Source organism: Schistocerca cancellata, chromosome 4 (genome assembly GCF_023864275.1).
Source record: "Schistocerca cancellata isolate TAMUIC-IGC-003103 chromosome 4, iqSchCanc2.1, whole genome shotgun sequence".
Classification (NCBI taxonomy): Eukaryota; Metazoa; Arthropoda; class Insecta; order Orthoptera; family Acrididae; genus Schistocerca; species Schistocerca cancellata.
The window spans coordinates 700,359,870-700,365,303 of record NC_064629.1 but is presented as its reverse complement, the minus strand read 5'-3'; positions in this window follow the sequence as shown (position 1 = coordinate 700,365,303).

Here is a 5,434-nt window from a genome sequence, read left to right as displayed (position 1 = left end):
GGTCGCTGAACCTTCTGGGCCTCTGATTCAGACCCTCCATTCGGCTCTGTACCAAAGGGCTGCAGTCAGTTCTGTCGACTGTGCTGCAAATGGAGAGCTCTGCTTTCATCTCATAAGGAGGACTGGCAGCCTTTACCACTTCTGACAGCCTCTCGAAACCAGAGAAAATCTCTTCCGATCCAAAGCGACACACATCATTGGTACCGACATGAGCCACCTCCTGCCGTTGGCTTCACACTATGCTCTTCATGAAATCCAGAATGACCCGTTCCACATCTGGAATGACTCTACCAGGCATGCACACAGAGTGCACATTGGATTTCTTCCTCAGATCGGCAGCCATGTCCCTAAGGGACCCATAACGCACCTAACACTGGAGCTCCCAACTACCAATAATCAAAAATGGCTCTGAGCACTATGGGACTCAACAGCTGAGGTCATAAGTCCCATAGAACTTAGAACTACTTAAACCTAACTAACCCAAGGACATCACACACATCCATACCCGAGGCAGGATTCGAACCTACGACCGTAGCAGTCGCGCGGTTCCGGACTGAAGCGCCTAGAACCGCTCGGCCACCGTGGCCGGCTACCAATAATCCCACCCTCTGTGAATGCCTGGATCTTGCAGGCTGAGAGGTTTCTTCTGAAACAGCACAAGCGACTGCATCTGGATGAGGAACAGTGCCAGCCACGGGCAGCGTCTGGAACGTGCTTGTCAGACTAACTGGGGAGCCTTACAGTCGGCCCCTGGGAAGTCTTTCTCCGCCTGCCACGCCACGACGCTACCTCCCACGGGTGAGGGGTCAACCTCACTGCGAGCTGCAGCTGGGCTGGCCACCGGTGGGGTCTGATCGTCATGATGGACGTCCGTTGGATCACCATTCCCGGCCGACAACAGTGATGCCCATACACTGCGGTTTCTAGCTGTGTAACCGAAGCCATCAGAGTGTGGAGATGAGAGCGAAGTGGCACCAAGTCGGCTCGCATCGGCACACAGCAGTCACAGTCTCTACCCATACTACAGATCGTGGAAAACTACACTACACAGACAAACAAAGAAGTAACCACAGGGGATGCGAAACTCTGCTGCAGGCACTGATGAAAACATAAGAACTGTGCCTAACAAATTCGATTAACACTCAGAGATTACAAAGCTGAACTACCAAAGTACTCTGTCCCACTGCTAATCACCGGTTCAAAGCAGTTCGTCCTGGCACGTCTGGACTCAGAAGCCCTCGTATCTGTGCTGTAGTAGCTGTACGATCTGCCACTGCTGTCTTACAATGCGACAGTCATGACGGGCATCTGTGCTGCATAGCATGCACAACCTTGTCTAAGGGTGGTAGAATGTTCACATTGCCAGTGATACCAGCATCGTTGCACAACTGACGCAGTAAGTTCAAATTTTGTGGCAGTTCTCCGAAAGGCCACAATTTGACCCCTTTCAAACTCGCTCAGGTGGCTGTAGGAAGCACGAGTGCATCTCCGTGGCATGGTTGCCTGCTTGCTTCACATGTGTGCACCACACTGAGCCTTCCGTTTTTAATTATTTCCTATTAAAAGTTGGACACAGATGGCGCTTTCGTAGCTCTCAAACTGCAGGAATGTTGACTGCTCGTTTCACACATTGTTGCAAACAGCCCCAGACATTTTCTGTGGGATTAAGATATGATGATTTAGTTGGCCAATCGATGTCGTTACGACCTCCGCCTCTATTAATGCATAAAACAATTAAGTACAAGAACTTGAGAAAGCTCTCTAATTACTATCTAAACCACTCTAATTGCTATCTAAACCAAATACACTACTTTAGCAGTGGCAACGAGAGAGTAGTGTAGCCGGAATGTCTGAGAAAGAAAGTCGCACAACAAAAATGTTATTAATCATCTGTTTCGTGTGGTTCCTCAACGAAACCGTGGCTCACTGAAAGAATAATTTGCATCTAGGTATTATGATCCAGGTGTCGATTTTCAGATAAGAATACCTTTTGGTTAAAATGCATTCACCTCTTGATTCATTGCCTTTATTTCCAAGTTTCCACACTGTCTTCAAATTTATAAATTTTTCGTTATAGTCAGTCACAATGGTTCCACAAACCAAAAATTATACTTTCTCTTCAAAATAAGATTTGTTTAAGTAAAAAAAAAAGACACACCAGTGGGTAATTATACTCGCAACTTTCATCATACAGAGTCATTAGAATTAAGTTCCACATATAAAATCGTTACAATACAACTGTTCAAAATGGTAGTATGCGCTAACAGCTACATCTCTCTTCCGGCCTACATACAACTTTAGCTAGTTCTGACCAAGAAGGACAATAATTGTGTATACGTCAGAGAGATTCTTTTGCCTAAGAAACGACTTATTTGCTTATAATATTTCCTTTGAAGTTATTTTGAAAGTTTATAATTAACAGTTTTCAATGTCGATGACTTCAAATGGAAATAACATCGAATAAACAAATTTGGGAATAAATGCTGTATATGAAAAATAATAAAATTACTTGAAATATAATAAAACTCTTATTATTCATTTTACTAAAACAATAGGAGAGACGAGAAATGATAATTATGAATTCGTCTGTATTGTGTAATAGATTTATATAGTGTATCAGGCAATCCTTTCGAAGTCGTAAATGAAAGAGACTACCGACAGCGCATGATGCTTCGAGTATCTTGCCAAGATAGAGTTGGGAGGATTTGGTTCACTAGTTTCGTGGTTGACGAGTTAGGATTCGCCCCTAACAGTTTATGTGACGCGGGGAAATCTTTGCTCTCGAGTTAGAGTTTGCCGAGCTTGTGAAATTATTTATTGGTACTGAAGTATATTAAATGGCTGTAAGGAACAACAGTTAATGCTTTTGGTTCTGAATTTTGATTGATGACAGCGTACTGGAATCCGTACACTTCCGTGCAATTATGCTAGTGGTCGGAAGCACACTCAGAGGGAATTGAGTTCTGGCTGTTTTGCTGTTGAGTAGCACACTCTTAGAGGATAGAATTGTGGCTGTTTATTGGTTGTGCACTGGTAGATTTCTGCCCTTGAGCGAGGTAATGACTCAAGAGCGCATTTATTGAAGATGATAGACCCTAATATTTCAAAACAGAATGTTATCTTTTTCGTACAGTGACGATTTGCTTATGAGTTCGTGAAGATCTGCCCTAATATAGTTAATGAGAGACCACGACTTTCAAAGGAACCATTACAAGAGGCAAATGTACAGCAAAGCTGTTTCTTATGTTTAACAGTGTCGAGTGACGTTTCAACTAGAGATCTTTATTGGGACGCGTATTGGCAGCACCTGAAAAGGTTTTGATTTTGCTCTGACTGTTCAAGTGTATGGACTAAAGTGATGGTGGCACGAAGGTTTTCTTTGTTTACCCTCTTTGTTGGTAACTTCTGTCCGTCACTGGGAACGAAATCTTTTGTTGGCAATCGTATTCTAACGACGAGCTGGCAGCACTGAATTTTGAAGTAGAAGAGATAAAATAAAGCCTAGGTACTAAAAGGAAAATTTAGTTCCCTACTTATGGCTAAAAATAAATTGCCCTTCAACGACATACACTGGTGTCCAAAATTAAAACAACAAACCGCTCTTTCCCAGTCTTGTGCCTAATTCACGGTATAATCATACAAACTGTCAACAGATGTCCGTCAGGGCACCTATCAAACAGAGTAGTGAGGCGGAGGTCCAGAATAAGCATGGAAGCAGGAGAGTCCTAAACTGATGTGGCCCGATGGTTTAATGTGAGCCATTCTGTTGTTTCTCGGATGGCGACAATTTACACAGATCGAAACAGTATCCTGAAGACCAGGGCAGGGCCGATCTGTGTGATATCAGAAAGAGAGGAGTGTTATTTGGCTGTAAGGGCACGATGGTACCGCCTTAGTACCCCACGGCAACCGGCATTTGACCTCGCAGTATCCACTGGACCTGTTGTATCGAGACAAACGGTGACAGAAGGCCCCGGCAGAGTGGCCTTCGTTGTCGGAGGCCTTCTGTATGTGTACGTCTGATGCCTCTTCACAGAAGGGAACGTCTAGAGTGGAGTCGTCGAGTCGCGCGGGATTAGCCGAGCGGTCTGGGGCGCTGCAGTCATGGACTGTGCGGCTGGTCCCGGCGGAGGTTCGAGCCCTCCCTCGGGAATGGGTGTGTGTGTTTGTCCTTAGGATAGTTTAGGTTAAGTAGTGTGTAAGCTTAGGGACTGATGACCTTAGCAATTAAGTCCCATAAGATTTCACACACATTTGAACATTTGGAGTCGTCGAAATACCACTTGCATGTCAAACGGTGGGCCAATGTTCTTTTCACGGATAAGTCCCGATTTGGTTTGGAGAGTGATTCTCGAAGAATTCGCATCTGGAGGGTACGTGGAACAAGCTTACGGAACCCAAGCATTGTGGAAAAAGACCGATATCGAGGAGGACCCCAATTGGTGTGAGCAGGGTTTATGTGGAGCACTCGAAAAACCCCTTCATGAAATTGTACGGGTGAATCGGCAGGCCTGTATTGCTGCCAGAGGTGGTCACACCCAGCCCATAGTGAGCACATTAACCATTTGTGGGGATGTGTATTCAAATCCGTTAAGTTGGAAAAAACGAGGAACATTTTTGTCTACCTTTATGGATATAGCAGTTATTTGTGTTCTGTATTCTTTACATTGTTTCTACTTTGCTATCACACGTTTATACTGTTTTGTGGCAAAATAAACGCAACCTTGGAGAATTTCCGTTTGTTGCCTTAATTTTGGACACTAGTGTACTTTATGAAACCAAGACTAAAGGTACTGAAAAATAATAATTTGAAAAGATCTTTCAAGAAAAAAGATATTGATTATACGCTATGTAGTCGTAATCTGATAAAGATGACGTAAAAAATTTAATATAATCTGAAAGAGAAAGACATCGGTCTTTAAGAGATTTACTTGAGACTCATACATTCGTATATTATGTTTAATTCATTAATACACTCCTGGAAATGGAAAAAAGAACACATTGACACCGGTGTGTCAGACCCACCATACTTGCTCCGGACACTGCGAGAGGGCTGTACAAGCAATGATCACACGCACGGCACAGCGGACACACCAGGAACCGCGGTGTTGGCCGTCGAATGGCGCTAGCTGCGCAGCATTTGTACACCGCCGCCGTCAGTGGCAGCCAGTTTGCCGTGGCATACGGAGCTCCATCGCAGTCTTTAACACTGGTAGCATGCCGCGACAGCGTGGACGTGAACCGTATGTGCAGTTGACGGACTTTGAGCGAGGGCGTATAGTGGGCATGCGGGAGGCCGGGTGGACGTACCGCCGAATTGCTCAACACGTGGGGCGTGAGGTCTCCACAGTACATCGATGTTGTCGCCAGTGGTCGGCGGAAGGTGCACGTGCCCGTCGACCTGGGACCGGACCGCAGCGACGCACGGATGCAC